Raw genomic sequence first — 27,463 nt, 5'->3', positions numbered from 1 at the left:
GCACTTTGAGATATCAGCTGATGTACGAAGGGCTATATAAATACATTTGATTTGATTTGATTTTGACTGCATGGCCAGGCACGACTCCAACACCATCATTAAGTTTGCAGACGACAGAACAATAGGCCTGATCACCGACAACAACGAGACAGCCTGTAGGGAGGTCAGAGACCTGGCCGGGTGGTGCCAGAATAACAACCTATCTCTCAACATAACCAAGACTAAGGAGATGATTGTGGACTACAGGAAAAGGAGGACCGAGCACGCCCCCATTCTCATTGACAGGGCTGTAGTTGAGCAGGTTGAGAGCTTCAATTTCCTTGATGTCCACATCAACAACAAACACACCAAAACAGTCGTGAAGAGGGCACGACAAAACCTATTCCCCCTCAGGAAACTAAAAAGATTTGGCATTTGTCCTGAGATCCTCAAAAGGTTCTACAGCTGCAACATCGAGAGCATCCTGACTGGTTGCATCACTACCTGGTATGGCAATTGCTCGGCCTCCAACCGCAAGGCACTACAGAGGGTAGTGCGTACAGCCCAGTACATCACTGGGGCTAAGCTGCCTGCCATCCAGGACCTTTCCATCAGGCGGTGTCAGAGGAAGGCCCTAAAAAATGTCAAAGACCCCAGCCACCCCAGTCATAGACTGTTCTCTCTACTACCGCATGGCAAGCGGTACCGGAGTGCCAAGTCTAGGACAAAAAGCCATAACACTCCTGAACAGCTAATCAAATGGCTACCCGGACTATTTACATTGTGTGCCCCCCCAACCCCTGTTTTTACACTGCTGCTACTCTCTGTTTATCATATATGCATAGTCACTTTAACTATACATTCATGTACATACTATCTCAATTGGGCCGACCAACCAGTGCTCCCGCACATTGGCTAACCGAGCTATATGCATTGTGTCCCACCCACCACCCGCCAACACCTCTTTTACGCTACTGCTACTCTCTGTACATATCTACATGTACATACTACCTCAATCAGTCCGACTAACCGGTGTCTGTATGTAGCCTCGCTACTGTATATAGCCTGTCTTTTTACTGTTGTTCTATTTCTTTACCTACCTATTGTTCACCTAATACCTTTTTTGCACTACTGGTTAGAGCCTGTCAGTAAGTATTTCACTGTAATGTCTACACCTGTTGTATTCAGCGCACGTGACAAATAAACTTTGATTTGGTTTGATTTGAAGCAAATAAAAATATATTTTATATTTGAGATTCTTCAAAGTAACCTCACTTTGCCTTGAAGACAGCTTTGCACACTCTTGGCATTCTCTCAACCGGCTTCATGACCTGGAATGCATTTCAATTAACAGGTGTGCCTTGTTGACAGTTAATTTGTGGAATTTCTTTCTTTCTTAATACGTTTGAGCCAATCTGTTGTGTCGTGACAAGATAGGGGTGGTATACAGAAAATAGCCCTATTTAGTAAAAGACCAAGTCCATATTATGGTAAGAACAGCAAAAATAAGCAAAGAGAAACAACAATCCACCATTACTTTAAGACATGAAGGTCAGTCAATCCGGAAAATGTCAAGAACTTTTAAATTTTCTTCAAGTGCAGTCGCAAAAAAAACATAAAGTGCTATGATGAAACTGGCTCTCATGAGGACCGCCACAGGAAAGGAAGACCCAGAGTTACCTCTGCTTCAGAGGATAAGTTCATTAGAGTTAACTGCACCTCAGATTGCAGCCCAAATAAATGCTTCACAGAGTTGAAGAAACAGACACATCTCAACATCAACTGTTCAGAGGAGACAGCATGAACCATTCCTTCATGGTCGAATTGCTGCAAAGAAACCACTACTAAAGGACACCAATAAGAAGAAGAGACTTGCTTGGGCCAAGAAACACAAGCAATGGACATTAGACCGGTGGAAATCTGTACTTGGTCTGATGAGTCCAAATTTGAGATTTTTGGTTCTAATCGCTGTGTCTTTGTTAGACGCAGACTAGGTGAACGGACGATCGCCGCATGTGTGGTTCCCACCGTGAAGCATGGAGGAGGTGTAATGGTGTGGGGGTGCTTTGCTGGTGACATTGTCTGTGATTTATTTAGAATTCAAGGCACACTTAACCAGCATGGCTACCACAGCATTCTGCAGTGATACGCCATCCCATCTGGTTTGCACTATCATTTATTTTTCAAGAGGACAATGACCCAAAACACACCTCTAAGCTATGTAAGGGCTATTTGACAAAGGAGAGTGATGGAGTGTTGCATCAGATGACCTGGCCTCCACAATCACCCAACCTTTATTATTTCACCTTTATTTAACCAGGTAAGCCAGTTGAGAACAAGTTCTCATTTACAACTGCGACCTGGCCAAGACAAAGAAAAGCAGTGCGTCACAAACAACAACACAGAGTTACACATGGAATTAACACACGTACAGTCAATAACACAATACAAAAGTCTATATACAGTGTGTGCAAATTAAGTAACATTAGGGAGGTAAGGCAATAAATAGGCCGTAGTGGAGAAATAATTAAAATTTTGCAAATAAACACTGGAGTGATATATGTGCAGAAGATAAATGTGCAGGGGGTGAAATTGAGATGGTTTGGGATGAGTTGGACAGCAGTGAAGAAAAAACAGTCAACAAGTGCTTAGCATATGTGGGAACTCCTTCAAGACTGTTGGAAAAGCATTCCTCATTAAGCTAGTTGAGAGAATGCCAAGAGTGTGCAAAGCTGTCATCAAGGCAAAGAGTAGCCACTTTGAAGAATCAAATATATTTTGATTTGTTAAACACATTTTTGGTTACTACGTGATTCCATGTGTTATTTCATAGTTTTGATGTCTTCACTATTATTCTACAATGTAGAACTGTATATATATATATATATATATATATTTTTTTTTTTATGCATTTTATTACATTCATTTGTTTAGATTAACACTTTCAGTTTATAACTTTATCCAGTTAACCCAATGAGTCGCGCCAGCGTAACTTAGGACTTCTAACCTCTTTTAAACATTGTGTGTTTGTGCAACAGACTTCCGTCTATTTCTTCTGCATCCGTTGGTACCAACCATTAGTCTGTGTGATTAATGGGGACTGAGCTAGAGCTGTCTTTGTGAGCAGATCCTGAAGGGAAGGGTTTCTTCTACATAGAAGATCATAGGAAATCTCAGGACACGGTGTCTATAATACTGTAATAACACAGTTATCACTGACTAGTTGGATATTCATTTCCTACTGAGAAAACAATTTCTGAACTTACAGCATTCATAGGTTTTTGCTTTGGCTGACCTTGTTTTTTTGTTGTTGACATTTGTCAATAAAACTCATGAATGCAACTTTTTATGTCAAATTGTTTTGTATTTTACTTGTAGCCCTGGTTGTCCTGAAAAGAAAATGGTCAAACACATAATTGTGAGGCAAAATATTAGGGTGGGACAGATAAATTAAAAGCAGATTTTTGCTGTGGATTTTAGGACTGATATATTTAAAGGGACAGATCAGCGCTATTCAGGATACATTGCGAATGAATGGGAAGATCTTTTTAATTAGGTCTTTGGTACATCATTGTCAGTCAGGCTGTGTGATTAAGGAGAATGGCATAACATAATTAAAGATTTAAGATATGTTAAGAGATTGCCAGGACCATGACACAGGGACCCTGCCTCATTGTGTGTGTGCAGGCGTGTGTATGTGTGTTTAAGAGAGAGAGTGAGAGAGAGAGCTCTACTTCTGAAGCCAAAAAGTAAAAGACAATCATTTCTAGGTCATTTTGTTATATAAAGCTTAATAAATAAGGCTACTAAGCTACCAAGCTGCTAGGACAGAACTGATCTGACTGCAACTTCAATTAGCACTGAAGTGTGAAGTGAGAGATGTGAAGATTCTTGAGCCTAACAATGGCAGGAGAGTTTCACAGCCCTCATGGCTTATCCCTGTGGAGAGGTCATTACAATACAGTACCCCATGGATATTAAAAATAACACTGCACGGAATAAGTATTTTTTTTAAAAAAGCTCCTCAAGGACAATCCAGAGACTGTCATGCCCTGACCTGAGAGCCGTTTTTCTCTGTTTAGTTAGGTCAGGGTGTGATATGGGGTGGGCATTCTATGTTTTGTATTTCTTTGTTTTGGGCCGAGTATGGTTCCTAATCAGAGGCAGCTGTCTATCGTTGTCTCTGATTAGGAATCATACTTAGGCTTTTTTTGTGGGTTATTATTCTTTCTGTGAGTGTTTTGTGTGCACCGCAGTTGTGTCGTGGTCGTTTCTGTTTATCCTGTTTATTGTTTTTGTTCGGTTTCACTTCTATTAAAGTATGTGGAATTACCGGCACGCTGGCTGATTTATGACAGGGAATTTGAGGACAGTGATCGTGACTGAGACAGACACTATTTGCTGACTGCTACAAAGAGGGGAATGTAAGCAACTTAATTTTTCACACAGACCATCCCCTGGCATGGCACAGTGCAATAAGAGCACACTACCCCTATGTCAAGAGAGAGGGTATTGGCCCAGGGTGGAAACTCACAATACTAGAGGAAATTGAAACAACCTCTGTCAACGTGAACAAGTCTGGGACAGTAATGGTGCTGGGCATCCTCATGCAGTTCCAGCAGGACTTTTAAGGGAGCACAGCAGGAAAAGCTCTTTCTTTGTAACGACTCCCCCATCCTGAGTGAGTCTGATCACACCTCTTCAACCCCCCCCCAACAAGACCCGGAGGGCAGAAGGTGGAGCTGGACGGCTGTCTGAGAGAGCTGGCTGCTCTACGGACTGAGGTGAGAGAACTTAAAGAGGCACACATGGCACTGAAGGACGAGGTGACAAAGCTGAGGTGTGACAGAGAGCAGGACACTCCCCCAGAGAAGCCAGCAGAACAGCCCACCTCAGACCCGGACCACAACCTCAACATCACAATGGGACAGACCCCCTGTCAGCTCCCCTGATAGCTCTCTTGACAACCCCCACACATCCACTGAGGACACACAAAAGCCAGAGATTGTGCTCCTCATTGACTCAAATGGCAAATACATTCCCAAACACAAAGTGGCTAATCTCTGGTGCCCAAACACTAGGCATGCCCTGGAGCTGTTGTCAGAGGACAGACTAGGGTCCCCCAGCCACATCATAATTCACATGGGCACAAATGACCTGAGGGCCCAGCAGGAAAGGGTGGCCACAGCACGGGAGTGATTGAAAAAGCTTCTTCCACTTTCCCCAATGCACAAGTGATTATCTCCATCCTGGTACCACGAAAAGACTTTCACCCTGCCACCATACAGCGGGTGAATGCAAGGATTTCGCGAGACTGTGCCTCAATACCTGGCCCACCACTCAACCCTGGACAGCCTTTACGAACAGGTCCACCTCTATAAGGCAGCAATCCCAACTTTGTCAAGACCCTGAAGGACGTCACCCTAAACTGTAGCCCCAGCACCTCACACAGGAGCAACAGAGCAACGGACACACCGCCCAGACCAGCAAGACACCCTCTGAGACCTGCAAGACCCCCTCCTGAAGGACCTGCACTGAGAGAACCCACGCCAAGAGGACCTACACCCAGACCACAGCATCATTAGCCACACCCCAACCAGATAAGACCAGCCCAAGCAAACCCTGGCCCAACCCTATATGGCCCAACCCTATATAGCCCCTCCCCCCCATATCAGACATATGCCCCTTCTGCCCACCCCATTCCCCACGTCCCTGCGGTAAGGACCTCAGCATGACAGCAGGACCTATGCCCAGGCCGTGAGCAGAGCAACAAGCCCAACCCCCACTATTTTACCTGCCCAAGCCCCATCCTGCAACCTAAGAGGTATGTATCAGATGCTCAACATTCCCCGTACTTTAACTACCTATATCCCGCCAATAGAATTCCCATACTTTAACGATGACGACTTCTCCATCCTAGAGGGGGAGATCAACAATTTCCAGGCCCAGGGACATGTACTAGTCTGTGGTAACCTAAATGCCAGAACTGGACAAGATCCTGACACTCAGCACACAAGGGGACAAACACCTACCTGGAGGTGACAGCATTCCCTCCCACATATGCCCCCCTAGACACAGCTACGACAACATAACCAACAAAAATGGGTCACAACTCGTGCAGCTCTGTCTGACACTGGGTATGTACATAGTCAATGGTAGGCTTTGAGGGGACTCCTTTGGTAGATACACCTATAGCTCATTACTTGGCATTAGTACTGTAGACTACTTTATCACTGACCTCAACCCAGAGTCTCTTAGATCATTTACAGTCAGTCCATTGACACCCCTATTAGATCACAGCAAAATCACACTCTACTTGAACAGAGCGATGCTCAATCATGAGGCTTCAAAGCCACAGGAACTTATTTTTTTTTTAAATGCTATAGATGGAAGGAAAGTAGTGTGGAAATCTACCAAATAACAATTAGGCAACAACAAATTCTATCCCTTTTAGACAATTTCCTGGACAAAATGTTGTCATAGTGGTGTAAACAGCAGTAGAAAACCTAAACAGTATATTTGACCTCTCAGCTTCACTATCAAATCTAACAATGTCAAGCAGACAACCTAAGAAAATGAACAACAATGACAAATAGTTTGATGAAGAATGCAAAAACCGAAGAAAGAAATTGAGAAACCTATCCAACCAAAAACATAGAGACCCAGAAAACCTGAGCCTACACCTTCTCAATGCTGAATCACTAAAACAATACAGAAATACACTATGGAAAAATAAGGAACAGTACGTCAGAAATCTGCTCAATGTAATTGAAGAATCCATAGAATCTAACCACTTCTGGGAAAATTGGAAAACAAATAACAACACAAAGAGTTATCTATCCAAAACGGAGATGTATGGATAAACCACTTCTCCAATCTTTTTGGCTCTATAACAAAGAACAAACAGCGAAAACATATACATGATCAAATACAAATCTTAGAATCAACTATTAAAGACTACCTGAACCCAATAGATTCTCCAATTACATTGATGAACTACAGGACAAAATACAAACCCTCCAACCCAAAAAGGCCTGTGGGGTTGATGGTATCCTAAATGAAATTATAAAATATTCAGACCACAAATTCCAATTGGCTATACTTAAACTATTTTACATCATCCTCAGCTTTGGCATATTCTCCAATATTTGGAACCAAGGACTGATCACCCCAATCCACAAAAGTGGAGACAAATTTGACCCCAATAACTACTGTGGGATATGCGTCAACAGCAACCTTGGAAAAATCCTCTGCATTATCATTAACAGCAGACTCATACTTTTCCTCAGCAAAACCAATGTACTGAGCAAATGTCAAATTGTGTTTTTACCAAATTACCGTACAACTGACCACGTATTTAACCTGCACACCCTAATTGACAAACAAACAAACCAAAACAAAGGCAAAGTCTTCTCATGTTTTATTGATTTCAAAAAAGCTTTTGCTCAATTTGGTATGAGGGCCTGCTATACAAATTGATGGAAAGTGGTGTTGGGGGAAAAACATACAACATTATAAAATCCATGTACACAAACAACAAGTGTGCTGTTGAAATTGGTGAGACAGGGATGCAGCTTAACACCCACCCTCTTCAACATATATATCAACGAATTGGCTAGAGCACTAGAACAGTCTGCAGCAAATGTCCACTGTTTGCTGATAATCTGGTGCTTCTGTCACCAACCAAGGAGGGCTTAAAGCAGCACCTAGATCTTCTGCACAGATTCTGTGAGACCTGGGCCATGACAGTAAATCTCAGTAAGACAAAAAAAGGTCCAATTGCCAGGACCACGAATACAAATTTCATCTGGACACCGTTGCCCTAGAGCACACAAAAAGCTATATGTACCTCGGCCTAAACATCAGCACCACAGGTAACTTCCACAAAGCTGTGAACGATCTGGGAGACAAGGCAAGGCCTTCTATGTCATCAAAAGAAACATAAAATTCGACATACTAATTAGGATCTGACTAAAATTACTTGAATCAGTTATAGAACCCATTGCCCTCTATGGTTGTGAGGTCTGGGGTCCGCTCACCAACCAAGAATTCACAAAATGGGACAAACACCAAATTGAGACTCTGCATGCAGAATTCTGCAAAAATATCCTCTGTGTACAACGTAAAACACCAAATAATGCATGCAGAGCAGAATTAGGCAGAGACCCGCTAATTATCAAAATCTAGAAAAGAGCTGTTAAATTTGACAACAACCTAAAAGGAAGCGACTTCCAAACCTTCCATAACAAAGCCATCACCTACAGAGAAATTAACCTGAAGAAGAGCCCCCTAAGAAAACTGGTCCAGGGTCTCTGTTCACAAACACAAACAGACCCCACAGAGCTCCCGTACAGCAACACAATTAAACCCAACAAAATCATGAGAAAACTAAAATATAATTACTTGACACATTGGAAAGAATTTACAAAAAACGGAGAGAACTAGAACGCTATTTGGCCCTAAACAGAGAGTACACTGTGACTGACCCAAAACTAAGGAAATCTTTGACTGCCGAAGGCAGACCTGGCTCTCAAGAGAAGACAGGCTTCGTGCACACTGCCCACAAAATGAGGTGGAAACTGAGCTGCACTTCCTAACCTCCTTCCAAATGTATGACCATATTAGAGACACATATTTCCCTCAGATTACACAGACCCACAAAGAATTCGAAAACAAATCCAATTTTGATAAACTCCCATATCTATTGGGTGAAAAACCACTGTGTGCCATCACAGTATCAAGATTTGTGACCTGTTGCCACAAGAAAAGGGCAACCAGTGAAGAACAAAGACTATTGTAAATACAACCAATATTTATGTTTATTTATTTTCCCTTTTGTACTTTAACTATTTGCACATTATTACAACACTGTATATATACTTATTATGACATTTGAAATGTCTTTATTATTTTGGAACTTTTGTGAATGTAATGTTGACTGTACATTTTTTATTGTTTATTTCACTTTAGTTTATTATCTATTTCACTTGCTTTGGCAATGTAAACATATGTTTCCCATGCCAGTAAAGCCCTTAAAGAGCGAGCGAGAGAGAGAGGAGTAACCGAGATAAGACAGAGTGAGTAGAAAGCGCTTCAGCACTTATACACCGCTGCTGCCTGCCCGGCTTCCCGGTTTCCATGCCGACGGCGAGGGTTGTTCAGTTGGAGCATGCTCAGTAGGACTTTTCCGTTGACCGTAACGTAACAACAGCTAGGCAGAGAGAGGGCTGGAGTATTCACACACACACACACACGCACTGCTAGAGCACAGCAGAGAGGAGTGTAGGAGAGAGCAGATGGAGCGTAGCTGCCTGCCTGCTGTACTGAGCTGGACTGAGCTCGCCGAGACGGTCACACACGCTTACTCACAACAAAGGTGAATCGGTGGAGATTCGTATCTCTCATGTCTTATGCATGTGTAGAATGTTGTTGTGTAATATTTTTCTCTTTCATTAGAAAAGGAAAGGAGGAAAGAGTTTTCATGGACTGATTTTGTACCAGGAATGAATGGGCAGTTTGTGTGCTATAGTCTACATGTGCTCTATACTCTGTTATGGGTAATGAACGAGGCACCTTTAATTTGAGCTAGGATGGTCAAACATCTATACGCTGTTGATGATCTGTTACAGTAGATACTGTAAAGGCAGCACTGTGTATAACCAGAGTAGGGTTTCGTCCGTCTTGTTTGACTGAAGTGCACATTTCTACTTTATCCTGAAAGGTTGGAGAAAGCGTCTCTTGCAATGCGTATTCTAAGGATACATAAATTGCATAAAAGCAATACAGTACCTAACGTTACTCAGCCAAAATAAATGATTGACACATGGTGAATTGTATGCTGTGCATGTATCACAGTGTTCTGTACTGTAGACACTTCTGTTAGGAGAGACCAACACTCTTGATGTGTTTGTTTATTCACAACAGACATCAGATGACTGCCTGTAGCGCTGGGATATCTGTTAGCTATCTCTCTGTGTGTGTGTGTGTGTCTGCGTATGTATGTGCGTGCGTTCTCATGTCGTTCCCCTCTGATGCACAGAGAAATGCTGATTATGAAAATCTTTATCCCACACCCCTGTCACATGACTTGTGTGTTGCGAGAAGGTGCTCGCTCTCCAGTCATGCCTCGCTGACCCTCTGACGATTATGTTGGCGGAGTGGGGCAGAGGCAGGGTCATAACCATAGACATAGAATTACCAGCCATATTGAGTATATGCAGGAGTCAAATGCAGGAGTCTTTTGTTTTTCTAGTAATTATATTTCTATGGTCATGACACTGGTGTGTTTTTCCATTATTATGTATGCGGTTTCTCATTTCGCACCATTTCTCTGTCAGGCACACATGGCTATCATTGTAAATAAGAATTAGTTCTTAATTGACTTACCGGGATAAACAAAGATTAAATAAACAAATACTAATGAATCATCACGGCCTCCCACCAGGCAGGCTAATGAATCCATGGGAGAATCAGATGAACTGGGCAGGCTAATGAATCCATGGGAGAATCAGATGAACTGGGCAGGCTAATGAATCCATGGGAGGATCAGATGAACTGGGCAGGCTAATGAATCCATGGGAAGATCAGGTGAACTGGGCAGGCTAATGAATCCATGGGAAGATCAGGTGAACTGGGCAGGCTAATGAATCCATGGGAAGATCAGGTGAACTGGGCAGGCTAATGAATCCATGGGAAGATCAGGTGAACTGGGCAGGCTAATGAATCCATGGGAAGATCAGGTGAACTGGGCAGGCTAATGAATCCATGGGAAGATCAGGTGAACTGGGCAGGCTAATGAATCCATGGGAGGATCAGGTGAACTGGGCAGGTTAATGAATCTATGGGAAGATCAGGTGAACTGGGCAGGCTAATGAATCCATGGGAAGATCAGGTGAACTGGGCAGGCTAATGAATCCATGGGAGGATCAGGTGAACTGGGCAGGCTAATGAATCCATGGGAAGATCAGGTGAACTGGGCAGGCTAGTGAATCCATGGGAAGATCAGGTGAACTGGTTAGGCTAATGAATCCATGGGAGGATCAGGTGAACTGGGCAGGCTAATGAATCCATGGGAAAATCAGGTGAACTGGGCAGGCTAATGAATCCATGGGAGGATCAGGTGAACTGGGCAGGCTAATGAATCCATGGGAGGATCAGATGAACTGGGCAGGCTAATGAATCCATGGGAAGATCAGGTGAACTGGTTAGGCTAATGAATCCATGGGAGGATCAGGTGAACTGCGCAGGCTAATGAATCCATGGGAGGATCAGGTGAACTGGGCAGGCTAATGAATCTATGGGAGGATCAGGTGAACTGGGCAGGCTAATGAATCCATGGGAGGATCAGGTGAACTGCGCAGGCTAATGAATCCATGGGAGGATCAGGTGAACTGGGCAGGCTAATGATTCCATGGGAAGATCAGGTGAACTGGGCAGGCTAGTGAATCCATGGGGAGATCAGGTGAACTGGGCAGGCTAATGAATCCATGGGAAAATCAGGTGAACTGGGCAGGTTAATGAATCCATGGGAAGATCAGGTGAACTGGGCAGGCTAATGAATCTATGGGAGGATCAGGTGAACTGGGCAGGCTAGTGAATCCATGGGAGGATCAGGTGAACTGGGCAGGCTAATGAATCCATGGGAAAATCAGGTGAACTGGGCAGGCTATTGAATCCATGGGAAGATCAGGTGAACTGGGCAGGCTAATGAATCCATGGGAGGAACAGGTGAACTGGGCAGGTTAATGAATCTATGGGAAGATCAGGTGAACTGGGCAGGCTAATGAATCTATGGGAGGATCAGGTGAACTGGGCAGGTTAATGAATCTATGGGAAGATCAGGTGAACTGGGCAGGCTAATGAATCCATGGGAGGATCAGGTGAACTGGGCAGGCTAATGAATCCATGGGAGGATCAGGTGAACTGGGCAGGCTAATGAATCAATGGGAAGATCAGGTGAACTGGGCAGGCTAATGAATCCATGGGAGGATCAGATGAACTGGGCAGGCTAATGAATCCATGGGAAGATCAGGTGAACTGGGCAGGCTAATGAATCCATGGGAAGATCAGGTGAACTGGGCAGGCTAATGAATCCATGGGAGGATCAGATGAACTGGGCAGGCTAATGAATCCATGGGAGGATCAGGTGAACTGGGCAGGCTAATGAATCCATGGGAGGATCAGGTGAACTGGGCAGGCTAATGAATCCATGGGAGGATCAGGTGAACTGGGCAGGCTAATGAATCCATGGGAAGATCAGGTGAACTGGGCAGGCTAATGAATCCATGGAAGGATCAGGTGAACTGGGCAGGCTAATGAATCTATGGTAGGATCAGGTGAACTGGGCAGGCTAATGAATCCATGGGAAGATCAGGTGAACTGGGCAGGCTAATGAATCCATGGGAAGATCAGGTGAACTGGGCAGGCTAATGAATCCATGGGAGGTCAGGTGAACTGGGCAGGCTAATGAATCCATGGGAGGATCAGGTGAACTGGGCAGGCTAATGAATCCATGGGAGGATCAGGTGAACTGGGCAGGCTAATGAATCTATGGGAGGATCAGGTGAACTGGGCAGGCTAATGAATCCATGGGAAGATCAGGTGAACTGGGCAGGCTAATGAATCCATGGGAAGATCAGGTGAACTGGGTAGGCTAATGAATCTATGGGAGAATCAGGTGAACTGGGCAGGCTAATGAATCCATGGGAAGATCAGGTGAACTGGGCAGGCTAATGAATCCATGGGAGGATCAGGTGAACTGGGCAGGCTAATGAATCAATGGTAGGACCAATAGTGTGTTCTTATGCACTAGATCGTATCATGGGCTAGTCTGGGCTGAACTGGGCTGCACTGGAGACAAGTCTGTGTCCCAAATGGCACCCGATTCCCTATGGGCCCTGGTCAAAAGTGGCACACTACATGGGGAATAGGGTGTCATTTGGGACATACATATTGACTCCATCTGCTGACTTCAGTCGCTCCAGGATGACCAGGGAGTGCACCCAATGTACTGTGATCAAAACTTTTGAGGAAATCCATCGCACTTAATATATCATAGTACAAATAGTACTACTACAAATTACTCAAACCGATAGAGTCACTGTGACCATGTAGTGGTTCCCGAGGTCTTCACCAAGTGAGATCGTAGGCCATTGCTATCATTATTATTAAACTCTTTGTGACAATGCATTTTTTGTGACAATACATTACATGTCTCATAAGGCCTTACTTTGAAGCCTAGCGTTACCCTGATACAGTGGCCTGAAACTCATGGTTTAGTAGGTTTTCTAAATTCCGGTAATTATCCCAAAATTCCCAGATAAAAAAAATATATATAAACCTGGTTGAAAGATTTCCAGGAATTTTCCAAACGGGATTTCTAGAAAGCGTGGGAAATGTACCATAATTTTACAACCCTACTTGCAAGTCACATTATGCTGACATGCAAAGTGATGTGTATTCTTATTGGAATCCAGCCAGAGTTTTGATATCTAACAGTTTTCATTTTTATTCACCTGCAACCTGCATTCATAATTACTGCCAGGGTTAGGAACAGTGTGAGGAGACTACCTAAACCATTTAATAGATGTAAAGTCCCCTGTTTTGGGGACCTGCGTGGTTCTGGTACCGGTTCTGACCGACATTTTCGCTTATAAATCGACCTGTGGACACCATAGTATTGTATTGACCAGTAGCTCTGATTCTCACCGACACAGAAATATGTCTGCTGTGTGAAGCAGGATGTGAAATCTAACACCACTTGAAGCTGGGATGTCCCTCCTACCATTTCATTCACTCATCTGACTGTCCAACTCTGGGCTGGACCTTACATCACAGCCACTAACAACATATACCTGCAATCCTTACATCATAGCGCAGCAGGAGAGAGTGCTTTTGCCACTGTAGCAGATTCAGAGATCAATTTATAGCCAGTTATCAAAAATAATTCATGGATTTTAAACAAAAACTATTTGTCATAGACGGACAATATTAATATGAGATGAAAGGTGAGTTCCTGATGAGTCCAGGAAACCAAGTTAGAGCTCTGTGAGACGTTCACAGCAATAGGGGCAGACATTTTGAACGAGGGACCATTAGAAAATATGCACATTTCTCTAACACTGAACATAAAATATGTATTTTACAGTTATAAGGAAGGTGAACTCATAGTTAGTTTTATAATTTGATTATACTATATTTAGAAAGCACATAAGTCATTTCAAGCCTTATTCATACAGTTTTGTTGAATAGGATATACACCATATCAAATATTTCATATTTTCATATCTGTGCTGTGTACTGGAGCCTGAGTCCTCAAAAGTGACTACACCTCAGCAATTTATAACTATTTTTACTAGAAAGTTGAGATTTAGAAGTATTTGAGTAAAACAAATGCCTTGGGGTTTACAGTGTAGGGAGCAGCCAGAGGAGAGAAGAGGAGATAGCAGAGTAGCAGCAGTCAGCCCTACAGCCACATGGGCGGAAACATACAGCATGCGGCTCCCCTGAATATTTCATCTGCTGAAAGAGAGAGTGGGGGGGGGGGGGAGAATATGAGAGCGAGGGGGGAGAGTGAGAGAGGGGTACAGAAGGAGAAAGCAGGAGAGAGGTAGAGATAGATGTGCCAATAAAGCCCTTAAATTTAAATTGAATTGATAGATGGAGAAGGCGAGATGCGGGTGGAGCAGGGGTTAAAAAGAAGAGGAGAGTCTTTCACCTCACAAGAAATTGGAAAATAAATTGAGTTGACATATGCAGGCTTGTACAGCTTCAGTCAGAGCCAGGGGTAATGCAAGGTTGTGTGTAGCGTACGAGACAAACAGGTTCAGGTGGGCGGCAATCATTTTAGTGCCCACCATTCAGGACTACTAACTAGAGGATATCCTGGGGATTTCGATTAGTTATTCAAAGAATATGGCTCCCCCATTCACTACACTGTAACAGTACTTGACTTACCTGCTAAAAGGGTGATTTTTCAGTTGGCGTATTATCTTCTTTAGTCAAGTATAATGGAAAACCCCTCTGATCTTAGCTACAATTGAAGTAGTTTGACACACTAATGCTGAAAATGCTTCCAAGATGAAAGGGAGTTGTTACAGCTCAGCTCACAGGTAAAAATACTGCTCTTTTTTGCTGAGTAGAAATAGTGGCTGACAGTTTAGGCAGCATGGTGTAGTCCTCTGTGTCTGAACTTGTGTGACTGAGTAATATGACACTTCTTCCTGTTACCCAGATATGACAGCAGCATATCCACCCGTGCTGTGTCTGGATGATAGTGAGGAGTGATAGACAAACAGCTCTATGCTCATCACGAGAGAGAGAGATTATAACCTCTCAGAGAGAACTTGTGCCGCTGTCACTTTCTTTAGGAGAGGTGATTGTTATCTCCTCAGTCACCCTCAGCGGGGTTCATTTTAACTGGAACCATCCGGTTTTCAGGGATACAGTATCTTTAAACTAGCTTCCTTTCCCCCAAAAAAACAGATGTGGGGACCCCGCTCAGGCATTTATTTTACGCCTGCTACCTTAGGTTACTCCTCAGTAAACAGAGATGACATCATCCCCTCCTCCTATTCCCTCTTTCCAATGGCTCTCACCTCCTCACTCCCAGTGTGTAAAGGGGTCTGCATGCTTCCCAGCCAAAACAGTTTGGAAGAGTTTGTGCCTCTACTATGACAAAAAATGTGTTCATTTTGGCTGTTTTTTGGGCTGTTCGGGCACACAAGATTTTTTCTAGAGGCAAACCAAAGTCTACGCCCCTTCGTCGGTGATTAGTCAACAGTAGAGATTGTTCAATAAAGTATTTGCTGTCATTCAATGAGAGACGACTCATTTTCATGCACATTTTTTCATTGAAAAATACTGCACCAAACATCCTAGTTAGATGTAAACTAGACTAAGATATCCTTGGCAAAAACGTAAAAATTAATGACATATTTCTTGTGTTATCTTAGATTAATTCGCACTATTTTGAGGAAGTCTGTAATGGCTACGGCGTCTCAAAATGGACAAACAGTACTGTTGCCGCTTTTTTCTAGATTTCCAAGCGAAGGTCTTTTAAGGGAGTATGCAAGCACACTCATTCAGTTCGCTTAACTTCGGCTCGGCGCCAGCCTGTCCTTGACTCAGGGAGATGGGTAGACCTGAGATGTGGGGAGCCCACCACTCCCTGGCTTTCGATCTCTCCTCTCCCTGTGGTTGGTTGTTACAGACAACAAAGGTGTGATCCTAGTTTTGACCCCCAGGGCAATGAGTGAAAGGAGAGTGAGTAATCCAATAATATGATCAGCTCAATTTAGGGAATCGTTACTGCTGACCTGACTGAGCTGACATTCCTGAAGCTGACATTCCTGAAGCTGACATTCCTGAAGCTGACATTCCTGAAGCTGACATTCTCAGACAGATCATTGATCTGCTCTTTAAAAAACCACAAAACCACGAGAGCATATGATTGACTGTTTTGAATGCAAGTATTGATTTGAAGTATTATTTAGTATGCATTTTTTATATTGCCATGTTTAGCCGTTTTCTATTGTAAAGAGTTCCCATTGTTTCCTTTGATGTTCCATCCCACTGTAACAGAGTGATTTATCAGAGAAGAGAGCTTTGAAACAGGAGGTTTATTAAAGGCCCAGTGCAGTCAAAAACATTTTACATATATTTCCACACCATGAGTTTGGAATAATACTGTGAAATTGTTAAAATGATGATAATGCTCTTTTAGTGTAAGAGCTGTTTGATTGATTGATTTGAAAAGACCACCTGCAATTTCAGCCTGTTTTGGTGGGATGGAGTTTTGGCCTGTCTGGTGACATCACCAGGCAGTAAATTGGTTAATAGACCAATAAGAAAGAGAGTTACAAACATCTCGGCCAATAACAGCTACTTTTCAGTTATCTCCTCCCCAATCAGACCACTCCCAAACAGTCCTAGCAAAATTATTGCTTGAGTAATTACTCTTTGCTAAGAATCTATTTTTGTTTCTTGACCATTTTAATTCAAAACAATCACAGTAAGGTACTTCATTGTTACCCAGAAATGATGTGATATTGAGATAAAAATGGCTGCATTGGACATTTAATGAGCAGACTAACATGGGTAGAATTTACATTAGTTTTCTTTCCTTGTGTGAAGTCAAGGACAGTGCAGTAAGATATGCCAAGGGTGGTGACGTGTGGGAGACATGACTGATATCATAGACCCCCAGATAGGATCTAGGTCCCTTTCTCCCCCACTGCCCCTATCTCTCTCAGTCTTGCTCTCCTTCCCCCTCTCTCTCTCCATTCCCCTGTTGGTGATATGAGTGAGTCACTCTGCCATCTGTTAATGAGTAAATCCTCCCTTATTACCCTCCCTTTGTTTATGAACAACACTCCTGGTTATCTCAATTCATCTCTCGCTCCCTCATTCTCTACCTCTTTCTCTACCTCTCTACCTCTACCTCTCTACCTCTACCTTACCTCTCTACCTCACTCAGGCTACTAGCTACAGAGGCGGCAAGTAGCCTAGTGGTTGGAGCGTTGGACTAGTAACCGAAAGGTTGCTGGATTGAATCCCCGAGCTGACAAGGTAAAAATATGTCGTTCTGCCCCTGAACAAGGCAGTTAACCCACTGTTCCTAGGCCGTCATTGAAAATAAGAATTTGTTCTTAACTGACTTGCCTAGTTAAATAAAGGTAAAATAAATAAATAAAAAACTCTACCTCACTCGCTTCCTCTTTTATCATCATACCCCATTTCCCATGCCTCCCTCCACCTCATCACCTGTTTTCTACCCACAGCTTTTGTTTCCCCCTTTCCTCCCTCTCTCCCCCTCTCTCCCCCCCCCCCTCCCTCTCTCCCCTCCCTCTCCCTCTGGATATTGATCACAGGAATGAGGTCACAGATCTCACTGAGATCCCTATATGGTTTTTGTTATTGTTACCGTTGCTGTGGTGGTGTTTATGTCATTACCCCAGTAGCAGTAACAACAACAAAACAAGGAAACACTGTGGAGGGGAGAGTCGAGTAAAGAAGCCTCAGTACTTACACTACACTGCCTGGGCTTCCAGAGACTTCTACCTGAACCCAAATACTTTCAGCTACTGGACTGGATCAGATCAGGTTGTTTTGTTGTTTTCATTACATTCTACATTTATATAAGGCTATTATTCAAATGAGACAGGAAACATACATATTTGATTTGAAGTAGTTAACAAGAAACATAGCTTACAATTAGAGTTTAAGAAGTTGAATTCCGACCTCTAACTGATCCCTTTTACTGTAACCGACTGTATGAACCCAGGGTGTTTTGTTTTCATTGTATTATACATGTATATTGGGCTTATTATTTAAATGAGACAGGAATCATACATATTTGATTTGAGGTAGTTATCAACAATCAGGTCCTGTGTTTATTCAACAAGCCACTGAATTGAGAGAAACCTCTTGTGATACTGTTGTGTATGAACTAAGAATGAAATGCTGCATTGAGAGAGCACTCCAAGCCCTGAGCTAGCATAGCGTGCTTCATTTTAAAATGGTGCAGCTCTTTGTCACAGAAATGCCAAAAGTGGCCGATGACGAGGGTCGGGAGCGCGGCCAGCATCTCTGCCTCCTGTTGTCAATGCAGCCGGACAGACCAGCATCCCTGCCTCCTGTTGTCCATGCAGCCGGACAGACCATGGTTCAAACACTATCCAAAAGCGTTCAGATACTTGCGTTTGGTTTAACCTGCATGAACGCCTGATGGGCGGGGTTTACCATTTCGTGACAATTCAATTGGTTCCGTTTTGCCAGGCAAGCACAATTAAACACAGCTGAAGTATTTGAAATGATTTCAAATAGTATTTGAACCCAGGTGTGCAGTGGACGGAGCCCAGTGTCATATTTTCCCTCTGTTGTCTAACAGAGGAGGAAAAGAACAGTCTTCTGGAAGGAAGAGAAGAGCGAATGCCTCTTCGTTTCATTCGGATTCCCGGCGGGAAAATCTGTTTACTATTAGGTTACATCATCTACAGCAGCCTCCCGCTCTGTGTCTAGGCTAATGACCACAGGCTACTGACCACTGGCTACTGGCCACAGACTACTAGCTACAGGCTACTGGCTACAGGCTATAGTACTATATTAATCAGTTCATGCATTGTCGCATGTGATTAATATAGGTATGATTATGTTACCAACCATAGAGCAGCATCTCCATCTCACTAAGGTCTGTCTGTCTGCCTCTCTCTCCATGCTTACTGTACAGTACTGTATTCATCAGATCTTGCACTGTCGTATATTGTTAGGAATTATTACCAATCATACAGTTACAGTACTATCTCCATCTCACAATGGGTTTTCTGTCTGTGGCTTGATGGGCTGTATGATTGTGTAAGAAGGGGAGAGACAGAGGGGACGCTGGGGCTCTGTTTTATTTTGGGTTGAGTCAAGAGAATCTGGTGGTGGTGACAGATCCATGATGGATCTATAACCCTCCATGAGTCAATACCAGAGCCGGAATGGTGACAGATATCCACTCTTCTGATTGGTTCTTTTACACTGGCTTGCATCCCAAATGGCAGCCTATTGCCTATATAGTGAACTACCTTTGACCAGGGCCGCCACCGGCACCCTATAAAGATGTTGTTTGTATTGCTATACCAGCCAGGGGAAAAATGTATCACTGTAAAACTATATCATCTTGTTCCCTAACACTGTTACTGAGAATGATATGCATGTCTATCACTGAACACCATACCAGTACATAAGGGCCTGCCATTTTCTACTCAGTCACATTTAAACATGACAAGCACGTAGTTACTGCTCAGAGTTTCTGAAATATTTGACGTCTGTTATCATGCCTTAATTCAAACCATTTATCCATTTTTTTTTATCTGTATTGTCTTTTATCATAGCCTTCCCTGGAGATCATTTGCATGGATTGGTTGGTCCGGCTCCTTTGAATAGGTTCTCTCTGTCTAATGAAGTCTCTTTCATCATCTCTGTGAATAAATAGAGTGAAGCGGAGCTGCATCGGGCTACTATATATGGCATTGGGCTACTATATATGGCATTGGGCTACTATATATGGCATTGGGATACTATATATGGCATTGGGATACTATATATGGCATTGGGATACTATATATGGCATTGGGCTACTATATATGCCATTGGGATACTATATATGGCATTGGGATACTATATATGGCATTGGGCTACTATATATGGCATTGGGCTACTATATATGGCATTGGGCTACTATATATGGCATTGGGATACTATATATGGCATTGGGCTACTATATATGGCATTGGGATACTATATATGGCATTGGGATACTATATATGGCATTGGGATACTATATATGGCATTGGGCTACTATATATGGCATTGGGATACTATACATGGCATTGGGATACTATACATGGCATTGGGATACTATATATGGCATTGGGATACTATATATGGCATTGGGCTACTATATATGGCATTGGGATACTATATATGGCATTGGGCTACTATATATGGCATTGGGCTACTATATATGGCATTGGGATACTATATATGGCATTGGGATACTATATATGGCATTGGGCTACTATATATGGCATTGGGATACTATATATGGCATTGGGATACTATATATGGCATTGGGATACTATATATGGCATTGGGCTACTATATATGGCATTGGGCTACTATATATGGCATTGGGTTCTATATATGGCATTGGGCTACTATATATGGCATTGGGATACTATATATGGCATTGGGATACTATATATGGCATTGGGATACTATATATGGCATTGGGATACTATATATGGCATTGGGCTACTATATATGGCATTGGGATACTATATATGGCATTGGGATACTATACATGGCATTGGGATACTATATATGGCATTGGGATACTATACATGGCATTGGGATACTATATATGGCATTGGGATACTATACATGGCATTGGGATACTATATATGCTCATGGAAAAATCATGCAAAGGAAGAAAGATCGCGTTGAAGGTGGGCCCTGGTCAAATGTAGTGCACTATATTGTGAATAGGGTGCTGTTTGGGACATGGCCTACCTATCACCTCATTATTCCCTGTCTGTATTATTCATAGAGACCGTTAACACCTCAGACTGGTGAAATATTCATGGAACAGCAATGAATGACTTCCACCCTCCCACCGTACAGGAACAGAACAGAGACATGCCCAGCCTTCACCTGAGGTGATGTGAAATGTAGGTAGAAACGCAGGTAGAAATAGAATGAATAGAGCTGATGTGTTTTTTCCCTATTCTATGTGGCAAACAATCATATCTGTTCTACACAATACATGTGTATGCGTTCTGTAACATTACATCCTCCTGAACAGGCTTGTGCTCTACTACACAGATAACCTTTTCACACTATCGGTCTGACCCGTGCTGTGCTGGCTCCAGCACAGTCCCAGCAACTGGATTCGTAACCAAACAAGCACAGCACTTGACTTGGTTTGACTCAGCTCAATAATGTGAAAATAGTAACACAGTACATTAGTACCTTGCTCTATGCTCTGGGTGTCAACTACACCCCCTCTACACAGCCTCTCCTCTCTGTGGCCTTGTTGTTCACACACATCCCAGTGACATGCTGCCTAATGAACTCCAGACTTCCACGTTAGACCTTTGATGAAGTTACCAGCTCTATGAAAAGAGACTCAGTAGAGAGTTGTAGTATGTGTAGATTTCTGCTGAGCCTGGGAGGATTCTTATTAACCCACATTTCTCTGTCTGATGACGGGGAGAGAGGTGGGGAATGTTATGCCTTCCTTCTTGTCTCCTGGCATCATTCCTCTCGCTCGCTTGTCTGGTTGAGTATTCTGTCTCCTATGGCTGTGAAGTGTTCCTCTGCCTGCACCTTACTAAGGCTTGTCAGGATCCACTCTCCCCTCCTCTCCTTTCCCTCCCCTCCTCCCCCTCCTGCTTACCTGTCAGGAGATGGAGAGCTACTCCACTTCATCAGGATCCACTCTCCCCTCCTCTCCTTTCCCTCCCCTCCTCCCCCTCCTGCTTACCTGTCAGGAGATGGAGAGCTACTCCACTTCATCAGGATCCACTCTCCCCTCCTCTCCTTTCCCTCCCCTCCTCCCCTCCTGCTTACCTGTCAGGAGATGGAGAGCTACTCCACTTCATCAGGATCCACTCTCCCCTCCTCTCCTTTCCCTCCCCTCCTCCCCCTCCTGCTTACCTGTCAGGAGATGGAGAGCTACTCCACTTCATCAGGATCCACTCTCCCCTCCTCTCCTTTCCCTCCCCTCCTCCCCCTCCTGCTTACCTGTCAGGAGATGGAGAGCTACTCCACTTCATCAGGATCCAGTGTTTTGTTACCCTGGCAGTGCTGGTATAATCAGCCTCTCCTGTGTGTTTGCCATCATACTTAGTGTCTGTCATGGCAATGCGTCCTACAGGCTCATAGATACAGAGTAGATTGAAGCAGCCTTTTAATAAACCTGTGTAATTTCAGTCCTTTCCAAGGGCAAGGAATGTTATTTCATAAGTAGGCCTACATCAATCTCACACTTTTGTTGGTGTGTTCAGAAATGCAATGCCTAAAATGGCTTTTAAATTATTTGATTCCATCAGTGAATGTTTAGTGCATGTGGTCCTCTGCAAAAGTAACCTGTTCTGCAGAGAAATGATCTGTATAGAGATTCTCTCAGAGGCAGCCGGATTCCATTGACGTGTCATGTGAGTGAATGGTCATGTTACATAAGATATTGGAGATAAGCATCTCTAGCCGATCAATACATGGAAAACAGAAACAGTGCACTTGGTGTCCAGGGCTTTCCAGCCTATTGGATTTCTACAGGATCACATTGACTCTAAAATGGACTTGTAGCTAACTATATAGCTAAGTGTCATCATCTAAAATGACCCTAATTTATAAGACAGTTCTTATTTGATTAATGGTGGTCGGACCCATCTATGTGAAACTAGCCACAATAAGGATTGGCCACAATAGTGGGCTTTGCGGTTAGCCTTCAAAATACAAGTATGGCATAATTCGACTATTTGTATTCATTTGCGTCACTGTCAATGACATACTTTTATGTAATTGATTCCGATATATTCTGATATATCGTGCATCCCTAGTAGAATGTAATGCCACCATGCCCATAATACAGACAGACAGACAGGTTGTAGAATGTAATGCCACCATGCCCGTAATGCAGACAGACAGACAGACAGGTTGTAGAATGTAATGCCACCATGCCCGTGATACAGACAGACAGACAGACAGACAGGTTGTAGATGTAATGCCACCATGCCCGTAATACAGACAGACAGGTTGTAGAATGTAATGCAATCATGCCCATAATACAGACAGACAGACAGGTTGTAGAATGTAATGCCACCATTCCTGTAATACAGACAGACAGACAGACAGACAGACAGACAGACAGACAGACAGACAGACAGACAGACAGACAGACAGACAGACAGACAGACAGGTTGTAGAATGTAATGCCACCATGCCCGTAATACAGACAGACAGGTTGTAGAATGTAATGCCACCATGCCCATAAAACAGACAGACATGATGTAGAATGTAATGCCGCCATGCCCGTAATACAGACAGACAGACAGGTTGTAGAATGTAATGCCACCATGCCCGTAATACAGACAGACAGACAGACAGGTTGTAGAATGTAATGCCACCATGCCCGTAATACAGACAGACAGAGAGGTTGTAGAATGTAATGCCACCATGCCTGTAATACAGACAGACTGACAGGTTGTAGAATGTAATGCCACCATGCCCGTAATACAGACAGACAGACAGACAGGTTGTAGATGTAATGCCACCATGCCCGTAATACAGACAGACAGGTTGTAGAATGTAATGCCATCATGCCCATAATACAGACAGACAGACAGACAGGTTGTAGAATGTAATGCCATCATTCCTGTAATAGACAGACAGACAGACAGACAGACAGACAGACAGACAGACAGGTTGTAGAATGTAATGCCACCATGCCCGTAATACAGACAGACAGGTTGTAGAATGTAATGCCACCATGCCCACAATACAGACAGACATGTTGTAGAATGTAATGCCACCATGCCCGTAATACAGACAGACATGATGTAGAATGTAATGCCACCATGCCCGTAATACAGACAGACAGACAGGTTGTAGAATGTAATGCCACCATGCCCGTAATGCAGACAGACAGACAGGTTGTAGAATGTAATGCCACCATGCCCGTAATACAGACAGACAGACAGGTTGTAGAATGTAATGCCACCATGCCCGTAATACAGACAGACAGACAGACAGACAGACAGACAGACAGACAGACAGACAGACAGACAGACAGACAGACAGACAGACAGACAGAGAGACAGGTTGTAGAATGTAATGCCACCATGCCCATAATACAGACAGACAGGTTGTAGAATGTAATGCCACCATGCCCGTAATACAGACAGACAGACAGGTTGTAGAATGTAATGCCACCATGCCCATAATACAGACAGACAGACAGACAGACATGTTGTAGAATGTAATGCCACCATGCCTGTAATACAGACAGACAGACAGACAGACAGACAGACAGACAGACAGACAGACAGACAGACAGACAGACAGACAGACAGACAGACAGACAGGTTGTAGAATGTAATGCCACCATGCCCGTAATACAGACAGACAGACAGGTTGTAGAATGTAATGCCACCATGCCCGTAATACAGACAGACAGACAGACAGACAGACAGACAGACAGACAGACAAGACACAGACAGGTTGTAGAATGTAATGCCACCATGCCCGTAATACAGACAGACAGACAGGTTGTAGAATGTAATGCCACCATGCCCATAATACAGACAGACAGGTTGTAGAATGTAATGCCACCATGCCCGTAATACAGACAGACAGACAGGTTGTAGAATGTAATGCCACCATGCCCATAATACAGACAGACAGGTTGTAGAATGTAATGCCACCATGCCCGTAATACAGACAGATAGACAGACAGACAGGTTGTAGAATGTAATGCCACCACGCCCATAATACAGACAGATAGACAGACAGACAGGTTGTAGAATGTAATGCCACCATGCCCGTAATAAGAGAGACAGACAGACAGAAGCAGACAGACAGACAGACAGACAGACAGACAGACAGACAGGTTGTAGAATGTAATGCCACCATGCCCGTAATACAGACAGACAGACAGAGAGGTTGTAGAATGTAATGCCACCATGCCCGTAATACAGACAGACAGACAGACAGACAGACAGACAGACAGACAGACAGACAGACAGACAGACAGACAGACAGACAGACAGACAGACAGACAGGTTGTAGAATGTAATGCCACCATGCCCGTAATACAGACAGACAGACAGACAGACAGACAGACAGACAGACAGACAGACAGGTTGTAGAATGTAATGCCACCATGCCCATAATACATACAGACAGACAGACAGACAGACAGACAGACAGACAGACAGACAGACAGACAGACAGGTTGTAGAATGTAATGCCACCATGCCCGTAATACAGACAGACAGACAGACAGGTTGTAGAATGTAATGCCACCATGCCCGTAATACAGACAGACAGACAGACAGACAGACAGACAGACAGACAGACAGACAGACAGACAGACAGACGACAGATAGACAGACAGACAGGTTGTAGAATGTAATGCCACCATGCCCGTAATACAGACAGACAGACAGACAGACAGACAGACAGACAGACAGACAGGTTGTAGAATGTAATGCCACCATGCCCGTAATACAGACAGACAGACAGACAGACAGACAGACAGACAGACAGACAGACAGACAGACAGACAGGTTGTAGAATGTAATGCCACCATGCCCGTAATACAGACAGACAGACAGACAGACAGACAGACAGACAGACAGACAGACAGACAGACAGACAGACAGACAGACAGGTTGTAGAATGTAATGCCACCATGCCCGTAATACAGACAGACAGACAGGTTGTAGAATGTAATGCCACCATGCCCGTAATACAGACAGACAGACAGACAGACAGACAGACAGACAGACAGAGAGACAGGTTGTAGAATGTAATGCCACCATGCCCATAATACAGACAGACAGGTTGTAGAATGTAATGCCACCATGCCCGTAATACAGACAGACAGACAGGTTGTAGAATGTAATGCCACCATGCCCATAATACAGACAGACAGACAGATAGACATGTTGTAGAATGTAATGCCACCATGCCTGTAATACAGACAGACAGACAGACAGACAGACAGACAGACAGACAGACAGACAGACAGATGACCAGCCCGAAACAGACAGACAGACAGGGGAGCCACAGGACAGACAGACAGACAGACAGACAGACAGACAGACAGACAGACAGGTTGTAGAATGTAATGCCACCATGCCCATAATACAGACAGACAGGTTGTAGAATGTAATGCCACCTTGCCCGTAATACAGACAGACAGACAGGTTGTAGAATGTAATGCCACCATGCCCATAATACAGACAGACAGACAGGTTGTAGAATGTAATGCCACCATGCCCATAATACAGACAGACAGGCAGACATGTTGTAGAATGTAATGCCACCATGCCTGTAATACTGACAGACAGACAGGTTGTAGAATGTAATACCACCATGCCCGTAATACAGACAGACAGACAGGTTGTAGAATGTAATGCCACCATGCCCGTAATACAGACAGAGAGACAGACAGGTTGTAGAATGTAATGCCACCATGCCCGTAATACAGACAGACAGACAGGTTGTAGAATGTAACGCCACCATGCCCGTAATACAGACAGACAGACAGACAGACAGACAGACAGGTTGTAGAATGTAATGCCACCATGCCCGTAATACAGACAGACAGACAGGTTGTAGAATGTAATGCCACCATGCCCATAATACAGACAGACAGGTTGTAGAATGTAATGCCACCATGCCCGTAATACAGACAGACAGACAGGTTGTAGAATGTAATGCCACCATGCCCATAATACAGACAGACAGGTTGTAGAATGTAATGCCACCATGCCCGTAATACAGACAGACAGACAGACAGACAGACAGACAGACAGACAGACAGACAGACAGACAGACAGGTTGTAGAATGTAATGCCACCATGCCCGTAATACAGACAGACAGACAGACAGGTTGTAGAATGTAATGCCACCATGCCCGTAATACAGACAGACAGACAGAGAGGTTGTAGAATGTAATGCCACCATGCCCGTAATACAGACAGACAGACAGACAGACAGACAGACAGACAGACAGACAAAGACAGACAGACAGACAGACAGACAGACAGACAGACAGATAGACAGACAGACAGGTTGTAGAATGTAATGCCACCATGCCGTAATACAGACGAGACAGACAGACAGACAGACAGGTTGTAGAATGTAATGCCACCATGCCCATAATACATACAGACAGACAGACAGACAGACAGACAGACAGACAGACAGA

General features: G+C 43.7%; 1 protein-coding gene across 1 annotated transcript in view; it reads left to right on the top strand.

The window, feature by feature from the left end:
• The first annotated feature begins 9,209 nt into the window (after positions 1-9,209).
• Positions 9,210-27,463, top strand: part of LOC106582309 (uncharacterized) — a 110,703-nt gene continuing 92,449 nt past the window's right edge. Inside the window, exon 1 of the mRNA XM_045704395.1 lies at positions 9,210-9,355. The gene's annotated coding sequence lies outside the window, so the exon portion shown is untranslated. The remainder of the gene's footprint in view (positions 9,356-27,463) is intronic.

This window comes from Salmo salar, chromosome ssa21, assembly GCF_905237065.1.
Source record: "Salmo salar chromosome ssa21, Ssal_v3.1, whole genome shotgun sequence".
Taxonomy (NCBI): Eukaryota; Metazoa; Chordata; class Actinopteri; order Salmoniformes; family Salmonidae; genus Salmo; species Salmo salar.
This window is presented reverse-complemented; position numbering and strand designations above follow the sequence as displayed.